Raw genomic sequence first — 13,772 nt, forward strand, 5'->3', positions numbered from 1 at the left:
ACATCACTGTCCCCCTTATCCAGCCCCCCACTACCCACACACACACATCACTGTCCCCCTTATCCAGCCCCCCACTACCCACACACACACACACATCACTGTCCCCCTTATCCACCCCCCCACTACCCACACACATCACTGTCCCCCTTATCCACCCCCCCACTACCCACACACATCACTGCCCCCCTTATCCAGCACCCCCACTACCCACACACATCACTGTCCCCCTTATCCACCCCCCCACTACCCACACACATCACTGCCCCCCTTATCCAGCACCCCCACTACCCACACACACACATCACTGTCCCCCTTATCCACCACCCCCCCCCCACTACCCACACACATCACTGTCCCCCTTATCCACTCCCCCCACTACCCAGACCGATCGCCACCCCTGCCCCCCTCCCCCCCTACCGGTCGCCCGCAGAGTGGCAGCGGACCGCCCAGCGCCCCCCCCCCACCAGAGATATATCTGCCCTCCCACTAGAGATCCATCTGCCCCCCCCCACCAGGGATCCATTTTCCCCCCCCTCACCAGAGATCCACCTGCCCCCGCCCCGCCAGAGATACATCTTACTCGTCTCCCTCCTACCCCCCCGCCCGACAACGATCTGGCCTCACTCACCCCCCCTCCCCCCCAGAGAATGGTCTGCCCTCACTCACCCCTCCCCCCCCCCCCACCCAGACAACGATCTGGCCTCACTCATCGCCCCCCCCCCCCCGAGAGAATGGTCTGGCCTCACTCACCCCCCCACCTCCGAGGAACATCTGACCCGCCTCCCCCTCCCTCCCCACCAGACAACGATCAGCCCTCCCACTTCCCCCCCTCCCCTCGCCCCCCCGCCAGAGATACATCTGACCCACCTTCTCCTCCCTCCCCCCCCACCAACAACGATCTGGCCTCACTCCCTTCACCCCCCCCCCCCAACCAGAGAATGATCTGACCCGCCTCCCTCCTCCCCCCCCACCACTGATCTGAGTCAGAGAGCCGTTGGAAGCACTGAACGCACCCTTCAGAAGCTGGAGCGCCTGATTCAGACTTTTATTTAGCAGGTTCCGGATTGGCAAACGCGGTGGTAAAGGGGGAAATGCTGATAAAGTTGGGCTGGCAGTTCATTAATTCAATTTAAATGCATGCAAATGCATTCAAATCGCCGTTGCGTCCGTTTTGGGCGTGAATCGAATCGCCGCCATTCCTGGGTTTCGGTAAAGTGGCAATCTGCGCAGACGCGGGTGCGGATCGCGTTAATGGCCTCACACCCGACTTTACCACGTTTGCAATGGTAAAATCTGGCCCATATTGTGCAAACTGCACATTCATCCATCAGGAGTATGAGTGAATTTTCAATTTGCTGATTTCCGGCGATATCACATGATCTGAAAAAGTTGAAGAAGAAGTGGACTTTGAAATGACAATGGAACTACAAGATATTGCTGATTCTTTTGTGAAGTGAAACATGCCCTGAAGACATTGCCTTCTGTTCCATTGGGTATAGAAATCATAGAAACCCTACAGTGCAGAAGGAGGCCATTCGGCCCATCGAGTCTGCACCGACCAGAATCCCACCCAGGCCCTACCCCCACATATTTACCCGCTAATCCCTCTAACTACACATCTCAGGGACAATTTTTAACCTGGCCAATCAACCTAACCCGCACATCTTTGGACTGTGGGAGGAAACCGGAGCACCCGGAGGAAACCCACGCAGACACGAGGAGAATGTGCAAACTCCACACAGACAGTGACCCGAGCCGGGAATCGAACCCGGGACCCTGGAGCTGTGAAGCAGCAGTGCTAACCACTGTGCTACCGTGCCGCCCTATTCTATGATAGAATGTTTCATACTAAATAAGCCAGAAAATATAGATAAGATGGAAAATTTGAGAAAAGACGTTGAGGTTGGAGGCTGAAAGCAGGTTAGGAATCTTCATAAGCCCCAATTTTGGGGTGAAGAAAAATTGGATGATGCAAATTTGAAATTGGTTGATTTTTTTCCTGAAATCTCTAAAGCCTGTTATGTTCGCAAATTATTCCCTGAACTGAGTAAAGGGAAATGTCTTCCAGCAGGGTCACCACCCCTTCCTGGGATGCAGTGGCAGCCCCAGTGAGTGCAAGTGCACTCAATAGGAAGACGGGACAGCTGTCAGAAGAAGATGAACAATCTTCTTCACTCAGGCACTGTAAGTTGAACCACACCAGTTCTCCCTCTGGACTCCCTCACACACGCCTCACACCTTCAACCCCATCTCTAACCCAGCCACCTTGGGAATCACCAACACTAGGCATGAGGCCCTCCTACCCCTCCCCCAATCATTAGGGACCCTCCAGTAGCTGCTATGCTCCTCACACTCTCCCAGTCCAAGCCTCACGCCTGCCAACCTCGTCCCCATCTTAAATGTCAACATTCCCACCTACACTCTCCCCATCAACCCCAACAAGTGTGAGTGGGTGCAGCCAGCTGGAGTCATGCTGGAACTCAGAACACTCACGCGTTTTGAGGAGAGAATCTTCAAGCTGGCCAGGGGGGAGGAGGAGTATTCCTATATTGCTGGTGAAGTGGGGGCAGCAGGCAAACATGAAGTTTATTTGACCGGACCCCCCCCCCCCACCCCCCATCCCACTCAACCCCTTTCCCTCTCAGACCTCCCATTCTGGCCCCCTTTCCCCGCAGATCCCCAATCAGCCCCCCCTTCTCCCTCAGGCTCCCCCACTCAGACCTTTCTCCCTCGGACACCCCACTCAGACTCTTCCCCCTCAGACCCCCACTCAGGCCCCCTTCCCCCTCCCCAATCAGCCCCCCTTCTCTCTCAGGCTCCCCACTCAGATCTTTTTCCCTCAGACCCTGCCACGCAGCCCCTCTTCAGGCCATATGCCTTGGCAGAGCAAATGGTGCAATGCTTCCTGGCACCGACACCTTGGCCTGGCACCTTGGACCCCAAGGCAGGTCAAGGAGGTAGGTCTGGTGGCATTTGCCCCTCTGCTGCTGGTTTCACTTCAATAGGATTGGTCTGATGTTTGTTTTGAATAAATTACAGACTGTCAATCAGGCTTAGTGTCTGTTTATATTGCGGTAAGGATCAATGGAATACTTGAGGTGCATTCAACCATACAGGGAAATTTAAAAAACACAAGTGGCTGGAGGATGATAGGAACCAATTGAGCTGTCAAGCGAAGTCTTTTTCATGGAACTGCACATTGAATTTGTTACAGATTAAAGGTTTCCATTAGACTGGAGAGGATTTCAAAGGTTGCACCTTGCTGGGAAGCTTCAGAAACTTCAAATCAAAGCTGTGCGTATACATGTACAGCCATGGAGAATGGACCCCCCACCCCAGGCGAAATTGACATCCTCTCTCTCTCTGTCAGAGGACTTCAAAGGGGTCTGCTCACACCTGCAGCTTCTGACAGGGAGAAATTGAAATTTCTGCTGCAGAATGGATTGCTGCAATGATTTAAAATCATGTCGGGGCATGGAGATTAAAGTGATTTGGCCACTTCAGAATGTGCACAGCTGACAAGCAGGAATGCAGATATTGATCACAGGGTTGCCTGAAATCACCATGCAGGGGTGATCTTCAAACCTACCAGGGCTAGAAGGGGCAGTCCAGCCACAACACCTCCATCCTGGGGAGAGTGGTGAGGTCAACCCCTTGTCCCCAGCCCAAGCCCACCCAATCCCCAGGCCAAGCTCATCCAACCTTTAGGAACCTTTCCTCTGCAGCCTGGCAGCAGCAGCAAAGCAAATGGCCACAGGATCCACCTCTTTCACCCCCTCGGAGCCCAAGGTGCCAGGTCAGAGTGTCAGTTCTTGAGTGCCATGGGGCAGTCACCATTGGAGTCAAGAGATGATGTTGGTGCCCGCTGAAGGGTGCCTGCTGAAGGGTAGCCCCCTCATCTGCCTCTTAGAATGCCTCAGCCCTTTCATGGTGCCATTGATAGCTGAACAAGGCCATCGCCTGGGATGCAACTAACATCCACTCCTTGCATCTTTGCACCATTATTAACACTGAGTTGTCCATGCGAGTCTCACTCTCTTTGTGTATGTTAGACTGCTGCACCTCCACCAAGTGCTGCTTCATCCAGCACACTCTGCCTCCTGTCCATGCCATCTCCCAGTTTCTGCAGGCTGAGGAAAACATGACGCATGAGTCGGCCACCCTTCCTCAACTCTCACATGTTACATATGCCGTTTTTGAAATAAAGCTTTTAGAAACTGAATTTTAACTGTAAATTCAGTGGGAAAACGTCCCTGGTAAACATCTGGATGTGGGCATACTACACAGACTTAAGATAATTACAATGCAAAAGGTATCTTGTGTAAAAGGATGAGAGTCATAAAACAGTAAGTGGACTTATTTGCATAAAGACTGGAGACAGGGTAAAAGAACATAAGAACTAACAGCAGGAGTAGGCAATTCAGCCCCTCAAACCTGCTCTACCATTTAATATGATCATGGCTGATCTCATCTTGGCCTCAAGTCCACATTCCTGTCTGTTCATCATAGCGCTTCAAACCCTTATTAATTAAAAATCTGTCCACCTCTTCCTTAAATTTACTCAAAGTCCCAGCATCCACCATGTTCTGGAGTAGTGAATTCCACAGACTCACAACTCTTTGAGAGAAGTAGGGCCTGATTTTACCATTTTCATTCGAAGTGCTGAATCTGCATGCAATTCAGATGTGACTTGGAAATCTGCTTTCAGGCGCCCCATTAGCACTTTGCCTGAAAAAAAAATCACGGGTCCCATTCGTGCTTTGGGCGGGGCTTAGCACGCCCAAAACACTGCTGGTTTGATCGGAGCTCTGAACTGCACATGCGCAGTTAGAAAAACATTTGAAAAAACCCGCCCATGTCAGATTGCTCCCGAGCTGCAAAAAGCAAATAAAGCGGCCCAGGAGCGAAAACCTGGAGCGATGGCCCCCACAGACATTACTGTCCCCCTTATCCACCCACTCCCCCGCTACCCAGACTGATCGTGACCCCCCTGCCCCCTTCCCCCTCACCGATCGCCCGCAGAGTAGCAGCGGACACCCCCACCCCCCCCAGTCAGAGATTCATCTGCCCCATCCTCCACTAGTGAGCGAGTGGGCCTCCCCCCCACCCCCTCCACCAGAGATATATCTTACCCACCTCCCTCCTCCGCCCCCCCCCCCCCCCCCACCTCCGCCAGAGAACGATCTGGCCTCACTCCGCCACCCGCCCCCCCGAGAATGATCTGGCCTCACTCCTCACCCCCCCCCCCAGAGAATGATCTGGCCTCACTCCCCACCCCCGAGAATGATCTGGCCTCACTCCCCACCCCCCCACCCCCCCCCCCCCCCAGAGAATGATCTGGCCTCACTCCCCGCCCCCTCCTCCCTACCAGAGTTACATCTGACCCGCCTCCTCCTCTTCACCACCCCCCCCCCTCCAACCAGACAACGATCTGGCCTCACTCCCCTCCCCCCCGCCAAACCAGAGAATGATCTGACCCACCTCCCTTCCCCACCCACCTCCCCCCACCTCACCATCGATCTGAGTCAGAGAGCCATTGGAAGCTCTGAACTCGCCTCTTCAGCAGCTGGAGCTCCTGATTCAGCCTTTTATTCAGCATGTTCATTTTGTCGCGATTCTGGATCAGCGAACACGGTGGTAAAGGGGGAAATGCTGGTAAAGTTGGGCGGGCAGTTCATTAATTCAATTGAAATGAATGCAAATGCATTTAAATCGCCGTTGTGCCCGTTTTGGGTGTGAAACGGATCGCAGCCATTCCCGGGTCTCGGTAAAGTGGCCATCTGCGCAGACGCGGGCGCGGATCGCGTTAATGGCCTCACACCCGACTTTACCACGTTTTCGAGCTCTAAAATGGTAAAATAGGGCCCGTAATTTCTTCTTGTCTCTGTTTTAAATCTGCTCCCCCTTATCCTAAAACTATGACCTCTTGTTCTAGATTGCCCCACAAGAGGAAACACCCTCTCCATGTCTACTTTGTCAATCCCCCTCATCACCTTGTACACCTCATTATATTTCCTCTCATTCTTCTAAACTCCAGGAAGTGTAGGCCTAAACTGCCCAATTTATTTTCATAAGACAAACCTCTGACATCTGCAGTTATTCCAGTAAAGCATGTAAGTTATTCATGTGATTTCCCAGAATTATAGCAAGCTTTGTAATTAAAAGAAAGTCAATTTGCGTTTCTACCAGAGCAAGTTTGAGGGGCTGATTTGCCTACTTCTACTCCTATTTTGTTTGTTAGTAAATTCGTACCTGGAAATGTGTGTGGCACATTGCCATGGAGATGGTGGGATTAGTGAGATTCTTTGCTTTGAGTTTAGAACATAAGAACATAAGAAATAGGAGCAGGAGTAGGCCATCTATCCCCTCAAGCCTGCTCCGCCATTCAATAAGATCATGGCTGATCTGATAGTGGGTTCAGTTCCACTTACCCGCCCGCTCCCCATAACCCTTAATTCCCTTAATGGTTAAAAATCTATCTATCTGTGACTTAAACACATTTAACGAGGTAGCCTCTACTGCTTCATTGGGCAGAAAATTCCAAAGATTCACTACCGTCTGGGAGAAGAAGTTCCTCCTCAACTCTGTTCTAAATTGACCCGTATTTTGAGGCTATGCCCCCCAGTTCTTGTTTCCATTGTAAGTGGAAATAACCTCACTGCTTCTACCCTGTCTAGCCCCTTCATTATCTTATATGTCTCTATAAGATCTCCCCTCAACCTTCTAAACTCCAATGAGTACAGGCCCAGTCTACTCAATCTCTCCTCATAAGTTAACCCCCTCATCTCTGGAATCAACCTGGTGAACCTTCTCTGTACCCCCTCCAAAGCTAATATATTCTTTCTTAAATAAGGGGACCAAATTGTACACAGTACTCTAGGTGCGTCCTCACCAGTACCTTGTACAGTTGCAGCAAGACCTCCCTGCTTTTATACTCCATCCCCTTCGCGATAAAGGCCAACATTCCATTTGCCTTCTTGATTACCTGCTGCACCTGCAAACTGAGTTTTTGGGATTCATGCACAAGGACCCCCAGTTTACCTCTGTGAATTCAATCAATGCATAACCAGTAAGTAAGACTGGTTGATGTTTGGAAAAACAGTTAAGAAACTGTGTCAGCTTTGGATCTTATGTAGCTGTAGCTCCTTAGATGTCAAGAGATCAAGGCAGATCTATATCTCAAGTAGAATAAATTTACCATTCATGATACAGCCTGTGAGTGGGAGCTAATATTCAGTATAAGACAAAAGTGAAAACAGCTGAAAGATTTCTTTAGCTGGAAGCTAATAGGTAGACAAGAAAAGGATGTTCCTCTTTGGGTGAGTCCAGAACTAAGAGGCACTGTTTTAAAATTAGGGGAGTCCCTTCTAGGCCACAGATGAGAAGAATTTTTTTCTCTCAGAGGGTTGTGCAACTTTGGAACTCTCTGGGCAGGATTTTCCAGCTGTGCTCTCCTCAAGACCGGAAATTCCGCCCAAGATCAGTGGACCTTTGCATGGATTGCCCCTGCACACTATAATTCCTGTGGTGGGCGGGACGTGAAAATTCCGCCCTCTGTCTCAGAAGATGGTGGAGGCAGAGTAATTGAATATTTTTAAGGCACAAATAGATAGATTGTTATTGGGGATAAAGGAATCAAAAGTTAATCGAGGTAGATGGGAATGTAGAGCTTGAAACACAAAACAGATCAGCCACGTTCTGATCAAATGGCTGGGATGGCCTGAGGGGCCGAGTGGCCTAATTTTGCTCCTATTTTATGTGTTTGGAAGAAATCTACCATCATCTTCTCAGCGAAAGGCAGTCAACCTTGCTGCAGTTTTAGTTCAGAAAGCTTGGTTGCAGTTTGATACCATCGCAGCAGGCTATTAGCAACCAAAGGTGTTTGCAGATGTTTTAAACCTCTGTGCGGGGAGATCTGTTCCTGAGCTGTGGAATCCAGAGCCGTGAGGGTTTGAAATGAAAGTCGGAGGGTCATTTCGTCAAACGCTGGTGGAAAAACTCCCATGGAATCTCATACCTTGGAGAATAGCTGGAACATTGAAGAGAAAACAAAGTTAATTCCAGAGAGCAGTGCTTTACTTGCAGTTTGGTCCCAAATTTTGTCAGATAAGGGAACTCTTAGAGGATAGTAAAGAGGACCTATGTTTATAGCATATCTCTATAAGCTAAGGGGTTGGGTTAAAGAGGTTACATTGTTTAATTCTTTTTGATATACAATAATGTATATTTTTGTTTAAAAACATGAAATTATGTAGCACAGCTGTTAATTGCTAGCTGTTCAGATTTCTTTTTTAAATGTTAACAGTCCCTAATAGGATTGTTATACAGAATGTGACACTGGCGTGAGCAATTGTGTTTGTCAGTGATGCCCCAAGCTCATTTTGACCCCACATGTGAGGGTAACTGACTTGACTCAGCACTCGCTCTGGTAATGTTAGGGAGCCTTATTGGCGTGCAGTCTGCTGAGCTGGTGTACATACTGCTGTATACTGGGTTAGAGCTCTGTCACTCAGGTGCTGCTTTCCACTCACCTTCCCACATCTTATGAGGCCTTTGAAATGCTTGCGGTACTGGACAACACCTCCTCCATCACGCCGTGACTGCTTACCTACTCAGCCACCTCCACTCATGCCCTTTTGACCTCCTGGGGGAGGTTTGTCCAGCCAGGTGCCTGGAAGAAAATCTGCCACCTCTTGGTCACAACCTCGGTGAGGATTTCTAGGGAGACAACAGAAAATCGGGTGTTTCGCATGCCTGGCTACTCCCATCCCATTCTTCTCCCTGGGCAGCCATCTCCACAGCAAGTGGCAGGCCCAGTCATGGCTGTCTCTTACCTTTCCAAAGGGCATCACAATAACTGTGTCCGGCCTCCAGGCCACGTTCGACATGGCTGATTGGGTGCCACATCTGACCTTGGGCCAATCAGACCAGTTACATTTGAATTTGATGTTGCACCAGTGATGAGGACACAAGGCGGGCTTGTGACCTGGAATTGAATCGACAACCAGTTTCCTGACCCGGAATTGTCCCGACAGCCAGATTCCTGACCTGGAATTGAACGAACAGCCAGCTTCCTGACCCAGAATTGAACCAACAGCCAGCTTCCTGACCCGGAATTGAAAATCCGGCTCCATTTGCTCAATACAAATTGGAATAATTTCCCTCCAAGTGTGGCAGGTTCAGGCCCTAATTGTAGAAACCATACAGCATGGAAAGAGACCATTTGGCCCATTCTATCTCTGCCAGCTTTTTTGTTGGCATTATGGAATTAATAAAGTTCCCTTGTTTTTCCCCCTGAGGCCCTGCGTTTTTATAATGGTAAAAACAGAAAATGCTGGATAAACTCAGCAGCTCTGGCAGTATCTGTGAAGAAAGAAAGCGGAATTAATGTTTTGAATCCAAATGATCCCTCTTCGGAGTTGAATTTCTTCTCCTTTTCAAGCACACGTGCGATTCTATTTTGAATGTTATTATTGAATCTCTTTCCCCCACCCCTTTCAGGCAAGGCAACTGAGATCTTGGCAATCTACAATAGCAAAATATTCTCATTTCCCTGAAGTTTATTTTGCCAATTGTATTAAATCTGTGATCTGGATTTTTGTCTAACTTTGGGATATGATGTTAACTGAGAAAATCAGAAGCTCTTCTATACATTAAAGCCACAGGATATGATCTGACCTGGTATCCTAAGCAATGGCCATATTGCTATTTGTGGAAATATCCAAACTACTGGTAGAAATATGCAAAGGGCTTGAGAGAGAGCGATCTTATTGGTTTATTATAACTAGTCGATTGGTGTGGCGAGTTGAAAGGTGAAAAATCCGGTTTGTGATTGGGGCAGTGATGCGCGACAATAAGCACGTGGAACCATGGCTTCGGTATTGAAGGCTTTAATAGAGTAACAATGGAACTACTAACACGAATACACCAGTTCAGACTGAAGGGGTCCTGCCGGAGCAGGGGGTCTTATACCTCGCCACCGGAGGCGGGACCCCACTGGAATGTGCCATGATAACTCTTATAACAGGTAAACATCCTAACCCAACAACATTGTACAACCCCCACAGTAACAACACCCTAGCCCAACAGTAACATAGTAACAACCCCCAGTGGTGAACCAACGATGGTTCACCACATTCACCCCTCCTTTAAGAACAAAAGGTGGCGGGGTGCACGAAAAACAGGTCATATAAACAGACAAATCACAGGATTCACAAGTCCAGACGGTCTGGAGGACCGCACCGACGCTGCGATCTCCTCAACACCGGTTGCGAAACCGGAGCAGGTGCTTGTGGTGGCGCTCTTTCCAAAGCAACGTCTGGCTGTCCCCTCAAGGACTCCCGGGCCGGCCGGCCCTGGTGAGGCGATGGTGCAGGGGATCCTGGAACGTTTGGTGATAGTGGTGGTGGTGATGATGGTGGCGCCGATCTCCGAGTCTCAGGCAAGCTGTACATGGGAGTAAAAGTGTTATGCACTGGTCCCGGTGCTGACCGCGCCACGTCTGGGGAAGCAATGAGGAGTAGTGGATTCGTGACTGGGGGAATAGGAGCGACAGGAGTTGCTATGTCCCCTGCGGGCGCCAGGTCTCTAATGGAGACAGTGTCCTCTCGCCCGTCAGGATATGCCACATAGGCATACTGAGGGTTGGCGTGGAGGAGTTGGACCGGTTCGACCAAGGGGTCGGACTTGCGAGCCCTCACATGTCGCCGCAGAAGGACGGGTCCTGGGTACGTCAACCAGGCTGGCAATGAGGTTCCCGAGGACGACTTCCGAGGGAATGAGAACATCCTCTCGTGGGGAAGTGCGAGGTTGTACACTTTGGAAAAAAGAATAGAGGCATGGACTATTTTCTAAACGGTGACAAAATTCATAATGCTAAAGTGCAAAGGGACTTGGGAGTCCTAGTCCAGGATTCTCTAAAGGTAAACTTGCAGGTTGAGTCCGTAATTAAGAAAGCAAATGTAATGTTGTCATTTATCTCAAGAGGCTTGGAATACAAAAGCAGGGATGTACTTCTGAGGCTTTATAAAGCACTGGTTAGGCCCCATTTGGAGTACTGTGAGCAATTTTGGGCCCCACACCTCAGGAAGGACATACTGGCACTGGAGCGGGTCCAGCGGAGATTCACACGGATGATCCCAGGAATGGTAGGCCTGACATACGATGAACGTCTGAGGATCGTGGGATTATATTCATTGGAGTTTAGGAGGTTGAGGGGAGATCTGATAGAAACTTACAAGATAATGAACGGCTTAGATAGGATGGACGTAGGGAAGTTGTTTCCATTAACAGGGGAGACTAGGACGCGGGGGCACAGCCTTAGAATAAAAGGGAGTCACTTTAGAACAGAGATGAGGAGAAATTTCTTCAGCCAGAGAGTGGTGGGTCTGTGGAATTCATTGCCACAGAGGGCTGTGGAGGCCGAGACGTTGAGCGTCTTCAAGACAGAAATTGATAAATTCTTGATTTCTCGAGGAATTAAGGGCTATGGGGAGAGAGCGGGTAAATGGAGTTGAAATCAACCATGATTGAATGGTGGAGTGGACTCGATGGGCCGAATGGCCTTACTTCCGCTCCTATGTCTTATGGTCTTATGGTCTTATGGGAGTAGCATTGGTTGCCGTACACAGGAGGGAGCGGATAGAATGGAGCGCATTTGGAAGGACCTCCTGCCAACGGGAGACTGGAAGGCCCCTGGATTTAAGTGCCAGTAGGACAGCCTTCCAGACTGTAGCATTCTCCCTTTCCACCTGTCCGTTACCCCTAGGGTTGTAGCTCGTGGTTCTACTAGAGGCAATCCCGAATGAGAGCAGGAATTGCCTCAAGTCGTTGCTCATGAACGACGAGCCCCTGTCGCTATGAATGTAGCAGGGGTACCCGAACAGGGTAAAAAGTTCACTGAAAACCTTGATGACGGTAGCAGTCGACGTGTCCGCACAGGGGACAACAAACGGAAACCGGGAATACTCGTCTATTATGTTGAGGAAATAGACATTCCGGTCCGTTGAGGGAAGGGGGCCCTTAAAATCCACACTCAGCCTCTCAAAAGGGCGAGTGGCCTTGACCAATTGTGCCCGGTCTGGTCGATAAAAGTGTGGTTTGCATTCTGCGCAAATCCGACAACTTCTAGTCACTGACCTGACATTCTCCACCGAGTAAGGCAGGTTGCGGGCTTTGACGAAGTGGTAGAGTCTGGTGACTCCAGGATGATACAGATCATTGTGGAGAGCCTTCAAGCGGTCCTCCTGCATGATGGCGCATGTTCCGCGCGAGAGGGCATCCGAGGGCTCATTGAGCTTCCCTGGACGATACATAATATCGTAATTATAGGTGGAGAGCTCAATTCTCCACCGCAAGATCGTATCGTTCTTGATCTTGCCCCTCTGCGTGTTACTGAACATAAACGCCACGGATCGTTGATCCGTGATCAGGGTGAACCGCTTCCCTGCCAGGTAATGGCGCCAGTGTCTGACTGCCTCCACAATGGCCTGAGCCTCCTTCTCCACCGCTGAGTGCCGAATTTCTGGGCCTTGAAGGGTGCGGGAAAAGAACGCGACGGGCCTGCCTGCCTGGTTTAGTGTGGCGGCTAGGGCGAAATCAGATGCATCACTCTCCACCTGGAAAGGAATGGATTCATCCACCGCGTGCATCGTGGCTTTCGAGATGTCGCTCTTCAAAACCTTGAAGGCCAATTGGGCCTCCGGCGTAAGTGGGAAGGTCGTGGACTTAATGAGCGGACGAGCTTTGTCCGCGTAGTTGGGGACCCACTGTGCATAATACGAAAAGAACCCGAGGCATCTCCTCAGTGCTTTCGTGCTAGCGGGCAAGGGAAGTTCAGTGAGTGGGCGCATACGGTCTGGATCAGGGCCAATGACCCCGTTTTCCACCACGTATCCGAGGATGGCTAACCTACGCGTACGGAATACGCACTTCTCCCTGTTATAGGTCAGATTCAGGCGAGATGCAGTGCGCAGAAAGTGTTGGAGATTCGTGTCGTGGTCCTGCTGGTCATGGCCGCAGATGGTGACGTTATCCAGGTACGGGAAGGTAGCCCGCAACCCGTTCTGGTCCACCATTCGGTCCATAGCACGCTGGAAGACCGAGACCCCATTGGTGACACCAAATGGAACCCTGAGGAATTGGTATAGACGACCATCCGCCTCAAAAGCCGTATATTGTCGGTCCTCTGGGCGGATGGGGAGTTGATGGTAGGCGGACTTAAGGTCTATGGTAGAAAACACTCGGTACTGCGCAATCTGATTGACCATATCAGAAATGCGCGGGAGAGGATACGCATCCAGCTGCGTATAACGATTAATGGTCTGACTATAGTCGATGACCATCCGAGGTTTGTTCCCGCTTTTGACTACCACGACCTGCGCTCTCCACGGACTAGCACTGGCCTGTATGATCCCTTCCTTGAGGAGCCGCTGAACCTCAGATCTAATAAAGATCCGGTCCTCAGCGCTGTAACGCCTACTTTTAGTAGCGATGGGCTTGCAGCCAGGTACCAGATTTTTAAAAAGGGATGGTGTAGTGATTTTCAGGGTGGATAGATTGCATGCGGGGCGCTTTGGGCAATTTGGAGGCTGCGGCTGATTCCCTACTGCCAGTGAAGGGAGTGGCCCACCGTACTGTAGGATCACACTCTTCATGTGGACCATAAAGTTTAGTCTGAGGAGAATTGGCGCGCAAAGGTGAGGTAACACAAGGAGCCTGTATTGCTCGTAAATTGTGCCCTGTACCTCAAGAGTTACCATACATCGTCCTTG

Source organism: Mustelus asterias, chromosome 15, assembly GCF_964213995.1.
Source record: "Mustelus asterias chromosome 15, sMusAst1.hap1.1, whole genome shotgun sequence".
Taxonomy (NCBI): Eukaryota; Metazoa; Chordata; class Chondrichthyes; order Carcharhiniformes; family Triakidae; genus Mustelus; species Mustelus asterias.